Source organism: Suricata suricatta, chromosome 5, assembly GCF_006229205.1.
Source record: "Suricata suricatta isolate VVHF042 chromosome 5, meerkat_22Aug2017_6uvM2_HiC, whole genome shotgun sequence".
In the NCBI taxonomy this organism is placed as follows: Eukaryota; Metazoa; Chordata; class Mammalia; order Carnivora; family Herpestidae; genus Suricata; species Suricata suricatta.
In genome coordinates, this window is record NC_043704.1 from 21,552,815 (window position 1) to 21,569,894 (window position 17,080).

The 17,080-nt window shown below is 35.4% G+C and overlaps 1 pseudogene; it reads left to right on the top strand.

Annotated features, from left to right (window-relative positions):
* Window positions 1-7,008, top strand: part of LOC115291088 — a 38,167-nt pseudogene extending 31,159 nt beyond the window's left edge.
* The last annotated feature ends 10,072 nt before the right edge of the window (window positions 7,009-17,080 follow it).

Sequence of the window (17,080 nt, forward strand, 5' to 3'; positions counted from 1 at the left end):
AATGCTTCTACTGTGAGGGCATTTTGTACCTCTGCTTTATTTTTTAGCTTTCTGCTGTTTTTCCTCCTTAAAATTATAACAGTTGCTACAGAAATCCACTTATATTACAAAGAATTATTGGTTTAGTGACTCTGATAATATTTTTTTCTCTGAAATGATGCACAAAAGTTTTTGTTAATCTTCAGAGCATTATTTGATTGTTTAATTGATAATGTTTACTTTTTAGGGGGGCTTATTCTTATAAAAATATCTGTACAATAGACCTTCATCTTAGTTAATCATGAATGAATAAATGTTAAATCTAAAAATGAAGATTACTTTTCAAATGAAGATTATATGTGACCAAAGAGAGAAGATTTATAAACAAGGAAATCCAGTATATCCAGAAGCTGTTAGAAGTATGAAGAAAGTATTTCGTTGCTGTTTTTGTTATTGTTAATTTATTTGTTATCCATGACTTTCATTAGCATTCAATATAGTGTACAGTATACTGATGTGATTTACCGGAATATCTAGACCTAAGTGCCCTCAAGATGCCAAGTGAGAAAGATTAAACTTTTTCATTTCCCCCAACCCTACTTAAATCACCATCACCTACCACTTTCAATGACAAAGATATTACCTGTCAATAACTCAGCATCTAACATGTGCTTCCATTGGCCTTGCTTATGGCTTCATTGACTTCATTGACAAAAGAACCATTTGTTTTGTAAGGAGTAATTGTATGACCTTAAAACAAATAGAGAAAAGAACAGGTCTTGGGCATTTGGACTTGATGAAAATGCATGGTTTAATTTTCTTATATTATTTTTAACTTTCTCCTTTGTAATATGCAGTTTTGACTGACTTTTCATAAAGTCATGACTAAATGCTCTATTTTAATAAAAAATTAACAAATTTCCTGTCCTCATATATCTTCTCCACACAAAATAATTTGAAACAAAAATTGCTGAGATGCCTGAGTGGCGTAGCTGGTGAAGCATCGAACTCTTGATTTGGCTCAGGTCATGACCTTGCAGTATGTGGGATGGAGTCCCAAGACTGACTTTGCACTATCAGTTTAGAGGTTGTTTGGGATTCTCTCTCTTTCTGGTCTTCCCTCACTTATCATCTCTCTCAAAATAAATAAATAAATAGTTAAAGAAAAAAAAAAGAAAAAATAAGCCTTTCTTTCCTCACATCAATCATCCACAAAATATTTCGTATAAATAAATACAAAACAAATTCTAAGGGAAGAGTTAAATTTTGATCTTAATTGTTCAGATAATCCAGTTACTCACTCAGTGTCTATTCTGATCAAAATCATCATATTCTTGTTCAAATATCTGCTTCAGTTTTCCTGTGTAAATATAATGGATTAACTTGGAGGCAGTTTTAGGAGGAGGAATTTAGAGCTTCAGAGAGCAGCTCAAGCATTTTATCTGTATTTGTACAAACCTAGACTCAGATTGAGGACTTTCCTATTTATAGCTTTGACTAAAGAAAATAGCAGATCTGAGCTGTCTCAAGAGATACTTTGTATGTTTCTCAAACGAATAGTGTATACTTGCATGTGATGTTTTGTCTTACAAAATTCAATATTACCTTTCTTTAGGAGAAGAAATGATGATTTAACAACAGTTTGCAGCAAGCAATATGTCAGGTATAATAAATTCAAGAATCCTAGTAGTCCATTTTGCAAACGCCTTCTAGTATTCCAGACAATCAATGCTTTTTTTTCTTTCTTTGTTTATATATCTTTGCAAGGGGACACTTAAAGAGAAGAATTAATTCAACAAATTATTTTTCTCATCGTCTTTCATTGCTGTGTGTGTGGAAGTGAAACTTTTCTTAGGACTATCTGCAACTTGTCTATTATTATTAGTGGTACTTCCCATATGGCATTATGCCTCTTCAAGTCAGGAAGTTAAAGAAAAAAGAGCTAACATATTTATTTGAAAATATTCAGATTTGTGCTGTGTAGGGCTACAAATACAACCTCCTGGCCTGGCTACTGTTGGTCATCAGCCAAAAGAACAAGAGAAAGGTGTTATCTTGATAACTCCATTTTCTGTACTAGAAGTAAGAGTGCATTGTGGTTTCCAGTTATGAATAATCGTATTGTTCTCATTTTGTGCATTTTCCCCATAATGTACATTTTATAATTAAAAACAAATATTTGCTATATTCGTACCAGAGAGGGTCTCAGCAGGAAACAAAGAGCTCATTCAACCTTGGCATGTAAGATATAATTGAATAATGGAATTATTGTTATAGGTATAGTCAGAGTTCAGGTAAACCAGCAAGGGGTAGTACAGTGCTCTAAGAATGGAAACAGCAGGGGGCTTCATCAAGCTTGGACTTGAAGAATTAGAGTTATAGGAATCTGGGTAGAGTAGCTGTATACGTGGGCAACCTCATAGAGATTGTGACTTTCCATACAGCGACGCAGCTGACTCATTAGGTAAGTAACTGAGGTGAATGAATATCAGAACCTTTATTTCCTCTTGTCTTCTGGATCTCCTTCTAGAGGGACCAATTGAACAAACACAACCGGAGGGAATAAATCAATTCACTATGGCAATTTATACAGTTAAGATTTCTGGATGCACAGAACAGGTGAAAGAGGGCAGAGAATGGGTATGGAGGGGCAAATGTAAGGCATCCATAATGGTCTACAAGGCCTGGTGTGATCAAACCCTGCTACTACATGCCATTTCCTACGACTTTCCCCATTACTTCCTTTCCTCTGACCACCACAGCCTTCTTTTTTTTTCCTACCAATGAAACAATTTACATCTGAGGGCCTCTTTACATTATGTTCCATCTTTCAGAATGGGTATTTTCTGGAAGCTAAGTTGGCTGACTCAAACCATGTAGGGTCATTATGATTGCCACATTTTTACTGAGGCCTTCCACAACCACCCAGTTGGAAATGTCTCCCTCACTTAGTCACTCTTAAAAGTTAGCCCTTTTGATTTTCCTCAAAGAAGATTCCATACCATAATATCACCTTGTTCATTTATGTTTCGACTTACTCATTTACAATAATCAGGTTTTTAAAATTTTTTAAATGTTTATTCACTTTTTGAGAGAAAAAGAGAGAGAAAGAGAGGGTGTGAGTGGGGGAGGACAAGAGAGAGAGGGAGGCACAGAATCTGAAGTAGGCTCCAGGTTCAGAGCTGTCAGCCCATAGCCAGATGCGGGACTCAAATCCATGAGCCATGAGATCATGACCCAAGCTGAAGTTGGACACTTAATTGACTGAGTCATCCAGGCACCCCTAGGTTTTCAGTATAAAGATGTTGACTGTCGTGTTGATCACAGTATGCTAGGTGTTTGGAACACTGTCTGGCTTAGGTGCCATTTTGTTCACATATCCAGCTTCCTCTTTTAACAGGTAAGGGATCTGTGGCATAGGTGTGTTCAAATTAGTAAGCAGTGCGAAAGTCAAGTACAAGTTCAGTTTTCCCTAACTCCACTACATACCACCACTGCCACTCCCAAAAACTGCAGTTGGAAAGACAGGTTTTGCTTATGACTTGTTAGAATTAATGACACATTAGAAACTGACTCATTTGAGAACAAGCATTTAATTTATGGATATAAGAAAGTGCTAAGCCAATGTTAGTTGTAAAGTGGAGAAGAAAAATATCTCAAAATATCAACTCTGTATCTGTAAGTTTATATAACAGTTAAAATATGCCTTTAGATTTATAATATTTTCTGATCTATATCACATTACATACAAAAAGGCAAGTTCAGCTGTACATTGCTATTCATGATGCTTGGGCAAAACCAGAAATGGCTTGTTTAATAAAATTCTTCCTGTGTTATGATTACTTTTATTCTACTCTCAGTCCCTGTTGTGCAGAAATGACACAAGTTATATCCCTTCTTTATTTTATATTTCAATTAACTCTCATTTCTCCCGTTTCTTCCTGCCTTCTGAATCATACCCCATGGAATACGGAGAGTGATGTCACACTTAGTCAAAATATAGACTTCTTTTTTTTCATTCACATAATCATTCCTCCTATTCTTCCCTAGCCTTTGTTCCACATAATGAAAACAAAAGCTGATAAAGATGTTTTTATGAGAGGTGAAATGGGTGGCGGTAGAGATGGGAAAAGAATAAGAAAGCAAACTAGCAAAATATTTTTAAGCATTTGCAATAATAGTGTTGCCAGAATTTCTTTTCTTCTCTAATTCCACTGGGAGTCACCCTTCTTCTCAGTGTCTTTCCTTCCCTTGCTGCACACAATTGTCTCACATCCACTGCTCCTCACTTTACAAAAACAACTGTGCAAAGGAGAAGATAAGCTCCAGTTTGATTCTTTCTATTATGTTGTCAGAATTTCTCACCTTTCATTCATTTTGTAAGTTCTGCCTTTGTTGGCTTTGGAAATAAAACTTTGCTTTCTCTATAATTATTCCATTCGACTTGCTTTTGCATTCCAAGTTTCCAAGCTTATTTGTCTTACCAGCCCTCCTTTACCTAACTAAGCTAGGCACCAGTGAGCCAGACATTTTCATAATCAAGGGTGGTGATGAAGATACCAAGAGCTCTATCCAAACTTCTGTTCTGATGACTCGTTTTGTTGAAAGCTTTTAGATTCTTTCTTAGACAACTCCCCTCTGTCATCCAGCAATTGCTCAGGTTTTTGCAATTAAACTATAATCTCAGACTGTACTTTAGTATCCCTTTACATGTTTTTGTTTTAAAATATTAAATAAAATATAGTTGGAATAACATCAACATTATGTCTCAGCTTCAAGTAGGATATGGATCTTGTAGTCTTTTTTTATTGGAGTTCCATCTAGCATGAAGGATATTTGTATCAATCTTGTCTTTGGTGTCTGACAGTATCTGACTGATGTTAAATAAGTGTGTTATTTCTTTATTGCCTCATGAAGTGTTCTTGTTGCTGAGCAAGTCTGAATGTGCAAAGCTTAAGAGATGTTGGAAAGTTATCATGTGATTCCAAACAAGGTTTTAAGGATAGGGTGCCTGATCTATCTAGAATTAATTTTTTAAGTTTACTTACTTATTTTGAGAGAAAGAAAGAGAGAAAGTGGGGAAGTGCAGAGAGAGAGGGAGAGAGAGAGAAGTCTAAGCACTGTCAGCACATAGCCTTGACGGGGGCTCAAACTCACGAACAGCGAGATTCTGACCTGAGCTTAAATCAAGAGTCCGATGCTTAACCGAGTGAGCCAGACAAGTGTCTTCAGAGTTAAGTTTTATTGCATAATATGGAATAGATAACTGAGGTTCTTTTTTATTCGTTTAACTAGTTGCTTCAGCACTATTTGTAGAAAAGGGTGTTCATTCTCAATTGAATTGCTTTGATGTCTTTGCCAAAGCATTTGAATATATGGGCCTATTTCTGGATTATCTATTTTATTCCATTAAATCTATACCTATCCTTTTGCCAAAGCCATAATCCCACACTCTGTCAATCTCTGTAGTTTTATATAAAGCCTAGAAATCCAGTAGTGTAAATCTTCTAGATTTGTTCTTTTACTTATAGATTGCTTTGGCTGGTTTTGATTATCTTCGTTTCCATATAAACTTTAGGATACACTATCCAATTCTAAAAATAAAACGTATTGAAAAATTAATTGGGGTTATCTTTCATCTATAGAGGAATTTTGAGAAAATGAACATTTTAATATTTCAGTCTCTGTCCATGGTCCATGAATTCCATTTATTTTTATTTGTTACTGCATGCTAAGACATCAGAGCAATACTAATTATATCTGATGAGAGGTGACAGTTTTTCTTTATCTTTATCTAAGGTGGAAAATGTTTATTATTTTACAATTAAATATCATATGCTGATAGGCTCTACCTCCTAATATCATCACCTTGAAGATTAGGTGAATTCAACCTTTGAATGTTGGTGAGGCAAAACATTCAGATCATAACAATATGTTTGCGTGTATGTGCTTGTTTAATTTTCAGATATATGGGGTTTTTTAATTGATTCATTTTTGTTGATTCTAAATTAAGTCCATGTATCTTGTAGTGATTATTATTAGTAGGTAGCATCTTTAAGTTCTTTTAGCTTTTGATTATTTATTTTGAGAGAGAGAGAGACCATGTGTGCACAAGTGGGGAAGAGGGAGAACACACTTTGAACACACTTAATCAGTACGAGTGTACTTCAATTGGTGTACAAAATTCTGCCATTTGTTCAAAACTGGCATCCAAATGTCTGGTAATGAAAGCAGAAATGACTGGCACAAAGTCTGGAAGAAGAGTGAGACCTGAGGGGGCTTTCCAGAACAACGATGGGCTCTATGATCCCGACTGTGATGAGAAGGGGCTCTTTAAAGCCAAGCAGTGCAACGGCACCAGCACATGCTGCTGTGTAAACACCGCCGGGGTCAGAAGAACTGACAAGGACACGGAAATATCCTGCTCTGAACGAGTGAGGACCTACTGGATCATCACTGAACTAAAACACAAAACAAGAGAAATACCATATGATATTCCAAGTTTGCAGACGGCGCTTAAGGAGGTACTCACAACTCATTATCAACTAGATCCAAAATATATCACAAACATTCTGTATGAGAATGATCTTATCACTATTGATCTGGTGCAAAATACATCTCAGAAAACTCAGAATGATGTGGACATAGCTGATGTGGCTTATTATTTTGAAAAAGATGTTAAAGATGAATCCTTGTTCCATTCCAGTAAAATGGATCTGAGAGTAAATGGGGAGCAATTGGATCTGGAACCCAGTCGAACTGCAATTTACTATGTTGATGAAAAACCACCTGAATTTTCGATGCAGGGTCTGCATCGCTGTCATTGTGGTTGTGACACTAGCAGTTATTGCTGGAATCGTTGTATTGGTTATCTCCAGAAAGAACAGAATGGCAAAGTATGAGAAGGCTGAGATAAAGGAGATGGGTGAGATGCATAGGGATTCCAATGCATAATGACTATAATTTGAAGAGTAACTACAAGAAGGGAAGTTAGCAAACATTACACGTGTGTGAACATGAAACAAAGCAACCTTTGAGGACTATTGTTTTGTTAGTTAACATCTTCTGTTTGTAATAGTGAAACCTATACTCAGTGTATAAGCACCTTCAAAATGACTTTACAATCTTAAAATCTGACCACAAGTGTCTTATATATGCAGATCTGATATAAAACTCGGAACTTGGACTGCAGAGTTAAAATTGTTTCTGTCTGACATAGAGGTGTGTACTTTAAACATGCTTCCACAGTAGGGGTTTAATGACTACTGCCTCAGTCATTTGTGATTGAATGTTGCCTTTCTATGTACTCTGAGTCTTGTACATACAACTTTTTTTTTTTACAAACTGAAATAAAACATTTTAAAACTAAAAAAAAAAAAAAAATAGAGAGGGAGAGAGAGAGAATCCCAAGCAGGCTCCATGCTGACACAAATCCAGATTGGGGGATCAATCCCGCAAACAGTGAGGTCATGTTGGGAGCTGCCGTTTTGGCCGCCTCAGGCAAGGGTATTTTGCTCTCCAGGGAGCAACCAAAAGAACAAGATTTACATCTGGAGGCTAGGAGAGTGCATTTCCTGGTCCAGGATTCAGAGACAGTCATACTGGGCCAGACAAGAAAAGCCAAAACGAACAAAAAAATCAAACCTCATTTGGGTTTATGCAGCGCTAATCTTCCCCTGCCCAGTATTGCAGACGAAAGTCTGGGCGCTTCCTTTGATGCTGTGTTAGGAGTTTCAGTTTCAGTTTCCCCTTTCTCTAATACTCATTTGACTCTGTTACCTGGCAACCAACCTGGGCCAGTTTCCGCCCCTAATCCTATAAAGGTTTGATTCCTTTTTCAATAAATGGGCTTGATCAGAAAACGCTTGTCTTGCCTCACTCTCTGTGCTCCCCTACTCTCTCTCCCTCCCTCAGGAATGAACCCGCAAGGATTTACCGCCCCGCTGGCTGGGGCAAGGGACCCGACAAGTGACGCCCCAATGTGGGGTGAGTGACGGGACCGACAAGTGAGGTCATGCATGCCCTGACCAGAAATCAAAAGAAGTCAAAATTCAAATGGTTAACCACCTGAACTACCCAGGCACCCTTATTGTCTTTAAGTTCTTGAACTTAAAATATGAATTTTAAGTCTCTGCTTTGTAATTCCAACACTTTGTTAATCTCAATATCTTTTTCAATAGAAAAATTATTAGGACAATCAATGAGTCACATTTTTTTCTTCTTTGGCATCTCAGTTTTTTTTAAAAATATTTTTATATACTAGCTCTCTTGTATGTATCTTATGTATTTCAGTGAGTTTGGATTTAGTTATCTTCTTTGAAGAGTTGTCTTCATTTTATTTGGCAAGTGCATTACTTGTTGATCATAATGACATTTAGAAGGTTTGGTTTTACAGTCTTATATGGCAAAATTTTTGTTTGACCTGTGGCATAGGATTAATCTGTTTGTCATAGGATATAGTATCCTTAGGTTTGAATGAGAAACCTTAGCTGTATACCAAATTGCTTTTCAGTATGTTAATTATAGTGAGTTAGTTATAGTTTTTTTCAACAACAACCTTGATGACTTTTTTTACAATAATCTTATTAAAACACTGCTTTATTCCCAGTTTAATATGATAGAACCAATAAAATGTTCTACTTTTAGAATTTTTATATTGTATTTATCTAAGTAAGCTAAGAGAAAACATAAATGTACCTCTGAGATATAAAGTCCCAAGGTACACTCCACTATTCTTCATGAGATTTTCTGACCGCATTCTGTTTTCTCTTTCCAAATTCTTCTATATAAATCTCAGTTTTTGGCAGATTTGTAAGACTGTTACCCTGTCACCTAGGATAGAGTAAATACTCTAATAACACATACTTTTAAGTAATATCAGCATGGATCACCATGTGACACTCTTTAAATTTTATTTAGTAGATTCTTACTAAATTATGCCTTTCCCTTGATAATAAATTCCACATTCAGAAGCTTCTGGTTTGAAAGTATTTGCTTTTCTTAAGATTTGTAATAGAATAGACTTCTTTTAGGATTTTGTTAATACATGCGAGCATCTGATTAAAAACACATAGTCTTTACTACTGGAAAAGTTCCAATTGCAGTACTTGGGTACTTTTTTTTAACAGAATGTTATAATAGTACATCCCCATAAGTGGTAGCCAGGAGCACATCAACTTTACAAATCCCCGTTAAATTTTAATTCCATCAAGTGGCATATATGCCTTCAACTCCTACAGTCTTTTCATGTTTTTAAGTTTATTTATTCATTTTGAGAGAACAGGCATGCCAGTGGGGGAGACACAGAAGTAATCCCAAGCAGCCTCTGTGCTGTTAGTAGGCAGCTGAGTTTGGGGCTAGATCATGACCTGAGCTGAAAACAAGAGTGGGACACTTAGCCAACTGAGCTAACAGGCGTTCCCTCCAGTTGTTTTAAACTCTCTTACTAGCTATATATAAGATTCTTAGTTTTTTCCCCAGGAAAGTTGGAAATCTGAAAGACATTTTAGAGCAGAAAATACCTAGAAGGTAAATTAAAGATTGTAGGGAGAAAGCTCTAAGGGTCAAAATCAATAAACTCTATCAGCCTAGGAAAGGATATTAAAATCATATGAATGTATTGAGATAAGCTGTAATTAACAAAAAATTCAAATTAGACTCTTCCAAAGCAAATACCTTCCAAGTCCAAGTGCCATTGACTGGTATACTTGGCTTAGCAGACCTCCCTTGCTGAATGAGATAAACCTTCTAAGACTATTCTGTCTAAAGTTTCTTTGAAATTATCACAAATTGGGCTTCTCTGAACCATTACTTATTTCATAATAATAATAATAATAATAATAATAATATTTTGTGCTAACTAAGCCTCTGTTTAGAACTAAAATGTAATAAGATCTATACTTTATTAATGTTAACCCTTAAGAAAACTTCATGAGATTTAGCTCTATTTTCATAGAATAAGAAAAATCATGAGAGGTTAAATCATATATCCAAGGTCATGTGTGAAGAAGAATTGCAGCTAATATTTGGAGTCAAGTTTGTGTGACCTAAGTCGGTCTACTTCTTAACCATTATCTTTAATAAGTTGAACACTTGATTTTTTTATTGTGATAGACAAAATGCTTCAGTATGCTTCAAGTGTTTTTGACATATTAAATAAGAAAGAGAGTTTATCAAAATATTTAGGGGGCGCCTGGGTGGCTCAGTCGGTTAAGTGTCATGATCTCATGGTCAGTGAGTTCGAGCCCTGCATCGGGCTCTGTGCTGACAGCGTGAGCCTGGAGCCTGCTTTGGATTCTGCATTTCACTCTCTCTCTCTCCCTCTGTGTCTCTCTCTGCCCCTCCTCCACTTGAACTTTGTCTTTCTCTCTCTCAAAAATAATAAACTTTAAAAAATTTTATTTAGGCTAAAATATTGAAAAACTAGATAAAACTCCTTGAAGAAATTATATCAGCAACAAGGAAAACTAAATATCTATTCTATAGTGGTTTATGGTAGAAAGCCTATTATTGGGATACATTGTTTGTTTTAAAATTGAACTTAAACAAAAATTCTCAATAATTATAAAATGCTCTGCATTATGTAGATACTTTTAACATAAAGTAAAAGATCTACCTAATTCTGATTGGACAAAAATAGAAGAAATCAAAAGATGATTTTGCATTTGTATTTTGTTTAACTTGATAATTTAAACTGCTTACAGGCTTAGAGAGGCATGGTCTTGTGGTATATTTTACATAATACATAAACCACCTTTTCTCTACTTTTGTGTATTAATCTAAATAGTGTATGAGGTAACCAGTAATAATCTGTAGTCACGTTTCTTTTACACCATTCAAAAACTTATTTTACATAAGCTCTGAGATCAAAGTCCTTGAAGGTTTTAAAAGGGATTATAAAATAACTAAAATCAAGTCTGGTTGTAGTAACATTCCTTATGTTGGCTGCAAGCCTCAGTTTTCCCTCTATCTCTACAGAAAGCGGTATGAACCTCCCAGCATGCCGCCTTTATTTTCTGTTACTAAAAAACAAACAAACAAACAAAACCACCTTTTTAATACCCAGAAAACCTTCTGATCTCAAATATGTCTAGATTCCTAGATTTGAGAAAACATTATTTCTCCTATGGTGAAACATACAAACTTAGATCTAAAACATAAAATGGAACTATTTTCATAATGGCATTCCATTTACACAATGGATATAAAAATTTTCTAAATGCTGAAAGTATTCTCAGCGGTAAATATCACACCTAGAAATATATATCAACACAAAAAAGAAAGAAATGTACATTCATATTTAATTTAAAACTTGACAATTTTAGTTAAGCCATTTTACAAGCCATCTTTTAGTTTTAGTTTCTTCAATCCATTTTTTAAAACCCAAGTGCGGACGCAATACATGGAGAAAATAACACATGAGAGCATGTCAATCTTCTACATGGAGACTCCTCTGCAGACACTTAAAAAAACAAAAGCTTCGTCATAACCACAGATGAATTGATCCAGAATTTTTTGTGTGTGGTGGGGAAGATATCACTTTATAAATATCCACGGTTCATTCTGGCCCTCACAAATACTGAGATTCAATGAATTAGAAATACTTTTTGGCATCTGGGTACAAGCATTTGGGGATTTAGACTTAAGTCCGAAATGGGCCCCTACGGAACTGTCAGACCAGAAGTTAAGAATGGGTCAGAAACCGTCCCTTTCTTCCTCGTCCCTGTGTCCTCAGGGGTGGCTGGGTACATGACACAGAGTAGGCCATCAATATGCATCGGTTAAATTAATTAATTAATCAAGGAATAAATGGCTTTCTCTTTCTTCAAGATGAGAAATTTGAGGAAACAACACAGGCTATTTGTGACCACATTTTCTGCGGAAGGACACATATTTGGTCGATTTAATAAGAATCATTTTCTGAAGGTCAGACTTTCTGCTAAATTCTGTATGAGGAGAGGCATTTGGGGTGTCAAATAAGGGTATGTTCAGGTCTCTAGTGAGCGTTAAAAAGAAGGTGTTGGAGGATTTGTAAGAAGATGATTACTTCTTTCCAATACCTTAGAGGGAGAGTTCAAAAGGAAATTGACTTTGATTTTCTTGATTTCTTGAGGAAATAGTGCAGGCCTTTTTCCCCCTCCGGTGTAGTGAAATGAGGTTGCAGAGGTCAAAGACAATGATTTATGGATGTGGTCTTAGAACTAGGTGTGTTGAATTAAAAAAAAGAAAAGTACTGTATTTCGTGGTCTATCTTGATAAACTACAGAATAAAGTGTTACTGATTCAACCCAGTGCTTTCTGATGGAGTCTTGTCAGAACACATTGTTCAAAGCAGACTATATTCCAACAGTCTCAACTGTGTTCTAAAAACTACCAGGATTCTTTTTCTGTTTGTTAGGGGGTTTTTTTGTATATGTTTAGGGTCGCTTTTTTGGGAAGAGATTAATTATATGGCAACATGTTTCTTAGGTAATCTTCCCACATATAAAAATAGTTGTGATCAGATTTTGTGATGAAGTCTTAATGTTAGGTATACTTCTCTAATTTATATAGTTTTGTGATAGGACTTGAAAAGGAATTAAAACATTGTATTTTTTTTATAAGAGGAAGGAACAACTTTAGTTAAAAATGCTGTGCAATTAATTTGGACAAATTTGTGCTAACTATAAACTCACAACTCTGTATGGTAAATTACTCATTTAGGTAAAAAAAGAAAGTTCTTAATAAGGTAACAATTTGCTAATAAGTGGATGCTATGTGGTGTTTTAATACAGCACCTAAATTCCTATTCATATTTTCCCATCTTTTTTGATGGCTTGAAGTCCTGTTAAAAAGTTATGCATAGGATGATCAGCATTGTTTAAGAGATACTAGACCATTGATGATTTCTCAAAATGTTGACTCAAAGCCTTGTGGGTGACTCCGGTTGTGTACCCGAGAATGGTGGCTGGTGGCTGTAGGCGGTACTACACATTCTCAACATGGGTCCCGCTGAAATTAAGCTGTAGACTCTTGCTGCTCTAAGGGACGTTTGCAAAACTTGTTAGAAAAGCAGTAATTTGGGCTTGTCCTCAGATCTGCTGAATTAGAATCCACATTTTAATAATGACTCTAGGTGGATAATTGGATATATGTTAAAGTTCGCTAGGACTCTTTGAGGCTTTTAGAATGTAAAATAAAGCATCTACTGCTTAGAAAGGATTGAACTCACAGGAAGGACCATATTTTCACGAGCGCAGTTTTAGACACTAAGAAGAAATATTACAGCCATTGAGTTTCTGTATTAACAATCTGACATAAGGATATAAGATAACAAGATTAAAGGCATTATAATCTCATTTAATGTCATAATTCTATCATAACATCGTAATTTTATATTAGAATTAGATCAGAAAACTTTAGAAAGTAGACACCAGTGTCCTTATGTTACAGATGAAGAATCAGGGGTCTTGAGAAGGAAAATGACACACCCGAGATTTCACAGCTAGTAAGGGGCAGAGATCTGACTAGTGTGCAGACTTCTGGAACCTATTCTAGGGCTCGCCAAAAAGAGATGCTTTCTTCTCCTGTAAATTCACTAAATACTTTTACCTGTTATTCATATGCAAAAATATGTGCATAAATATATGTAAATAGCATGCAATACACTAGTACTTAATGATGACTAAATAGCAGAAAAGAAAAGATTAAGTTATTTCTGTTTGTTGTACAAGCAAATATACACAAAAAATACATAATAAAAGATTAACTGTGAGTGATATCTTTATGTGCTGTGATGTATAATAAGGGATACTGATTGGGTGTATATTTGAGGTAGAGAGCTTAATTCTTAGCTTCTGTTATAGGGAGTAAAAAGAAAATAGCAAATTTGGAAAAAAAAAAGTAAGAGCAAGAAACAAAGAAAATAGATGCATAAGCATATTATTTAGAAATATTGAGGTAGATTTCCAAGGAAGCAGATAAAAGACATGAACCTCATTGTGTGTGAGAACACAGATCAGGGAAGATACATTGATGGATGGCTGTTTTTCATTCAAAGTCTTATAGACCTATAATCTTCCAAAAGCTTATCATAATTTAAAAAATATTTTTAAATTAATAAAAGGAGAGAAAAAATACATCACTGTTTCACCTTACAGTTCAGAAATAACTCAACAAAAAAACCATGGAGATTACTTGATTCTAAAATAGTGTTTTGCCTTTAAGTGACAATTTCAGTTGGAGTCCAGAAATCTGTCTGAAAATAGAACTTAAACTCACTTCCATGCACACCTCTACAAAGCTCAGATAAGTAAAGCAATGTTTTTGAAGGATTTCCATAATTATTATAATAGAAAAATATTTCTTTAAAGAGAAAACCCGAAAATATTGTCGCTATAGAACATTGAATATCAGTAGGGGGCACTAAGATTCCATCGAAATGATAATAATAGCCCTGTAGCAGTCATAAATTATTTGTGCTCTGACTTTAGCTTTAAAGGGAAAACATCATAAACTCCATGCTTTTTTAACTTTAGTATAGCTGCTGAATATACTTTTCCTTCTAACCCTTTTAACAGGGAGATGCATTGAAATATTACCTTTAACTGGAAATTTATTTATTTTTTTCTCTTATATCCACATCTTTCTGGTTTGCCTCTTGTTTGGCATTCAAATGCAATGTTGGTCTGCTCAATTTGTCAAATACAGAGTAATTAGGATTTTTCACAGATAAGTGATTACCTGCTGAATGACCTTCTGCAAAAAGCTCCTGTAAAATGAAGTACAAGTGTGTTTACAACAAGTTGAAGCCATGAGGGAAACTTCAGGGACAAGCAAGCTTTATATAAGCAACGTTCTCTACCTGTACCCAAAAGAAAGAGAGCATTCCTAGACAACTAGAGCCATGCTAAAAATCACCCTAAATGTGAGAAGAAACTAACACATCAACATCAGCTTTGATTGGCTATTGAACATTAATCTCATGGTGCAAGGAATAAAACCATTTTCATTCTCATAGGACAACAGAAAATCATAAAAACCAATCAATATACATAGAATGTGAAGGAATGAAATACTCCTGATGGATTTTTATGTTTTTTTTTAATTTTGGTTCCATTTAGTATAAGGAAAGCTTAAAATTCCAACTAGAATTTTTTTAAATATTTATTGAGAGAGAGAGACAGAGAGCATGACCAGGGGAGGCACAGAGAAAGAGGGAGACACAGAATCTGAAGCAGGATCCAGGTTTCTAGCTGTCACACAGAGCTCGATGCAGTGCTCAAACACACAAACCTCTAGATCGTGACCTGAGCCGAAGTCAGATCTTTAACCAACAGAGACATGCAGTTGACCCTCCAAGTGGAATAATTTTGAAGTATATTGCAAAGGGTCCTCAATGTAATATTTTAGCCCTGGTCATATATTTTTGGCCTGCACACTTATTTGTGTTCATAATTGTCAGAAAGGAAATCCAAAACAACAATAAAAACAAACAAACAAAAAAACCCACAAACCATAATTTAAAATACAGGCTCCGATTTTAGTCGTGTTGATAGTTGCTTTAGGTAATTGTGGATTATTAATGAATGACATGAGAAATGTCATTCCTAGCGGGTTTATGTTGACTTTTCTTATTCATAAGCCTAATAAACCAAGCTAAGATCATAGAATTGTAGAGCTGTGAAGAACTCTCCCAACAACCTCTTTATTTTACAAATGAGAAATCTTTAAGTGCAGAAAGGTCACTTGGAAACCTTTATAAACAGAAGTGAATTATTTGCCTGGGTAACACAACTGGCAGAAAGTCCCAGGTCTCTTGACTCCAATCCAGAATTACTTCTCCATGCCATGTTGCCTCAATGTGTGAAGTATAATGGATTCGCTCTGGGTGTAATAGATTTCTTTAGAACAATTCAGAGAACAACCTGTGCTATAAGGAAAACAAGTGAAAGTTGATCCTATCTGCATTTGGACACGTTGCAATGCATTTGGAAGTGGAAGACACTACACACTGATAGGGAAAAATGGATTTCTAGGACCATTAAGGAATGAACCAAAGTAATGAGCATGCCACTTATTGGAGTCTTTTATTGGTTTTCTCTATGAGTACAATTGAAGTACTGTTCCAAAGAAGCCATATCCAAAATGAGGCAAGGTACCTCGCCAGGGCAGAGGCTTTCAAATAAGACTGATGTCGCTTAGTGTCAGTTAGGACACTTGAGAGTGGTGTACTGATGAAAATCTCCACTCTGCACCGAAGGCGGATCACCTCACCCCCCTCCACAATTGGAGTTGTGCACCTTGTTTGCATTTGGCTGACTGTGCTGCTTCTGTCCTTTTTTGTCTTCTTTCTCTTCAATATAATTAAATCAAATGTATATGCTGGGTCTGTGATGTCGCTGTGTGGCTGTGTTAGCTGGCAGGAAAATGTTTTGCTCTCTACACTTCATACTGGCTCTCTTTCTATTGACAAAAATGCAATTTTCCGGCTTCATTACAAGATTAAAACTCTTGATAGAAGTAAAGAGTGTTGATCCTTTCTTACCAGTTCCAAAGCAATTTTCTTCTTGGAAACTACCATCCTGAACACTAGCCTCTCAAACCACAATTTCTCCAGGGAAGATTTCTTTTTCCTGCCCACTAAGGAACAGTTTGGTATTGTATCTCCAAATTGTTAAAAGAGGTAAGCAATGTAAAATTACATTATTTGAAATGAATGAAAGGCTCTTACATAATGATGTATAAAGTGCTTCAATACAATTATGTAATGTGGGGCACTGTATTAGCAGTGATCTCTAGTACATAATTGTTTAAGATGTTTATAAAATAACATAGGATGAAGTTACACCCTATAAGATATTTTTTCTGGTTTTTTTTTTTTTTGTTTTTTTTTTTTGCCTTTTGGCTTTGAAGAGCCACAGCAAATTTTAACAGGCCAAGAGATTGGTTTCTTTCTGCCTCATAGCAAATATATTAAAAAGTGTTGATTTTCCTGTTTACACTTGAATTGAGTTTCCAGTCGTTTTTGTCCTGAGACATAACTAACAGCCACGGATGCTAATAAAAGCAGAAAATAAATACTGTTTGTTTGTTCTTTCTCTCTTTCCTTCTTTCTTTTGTT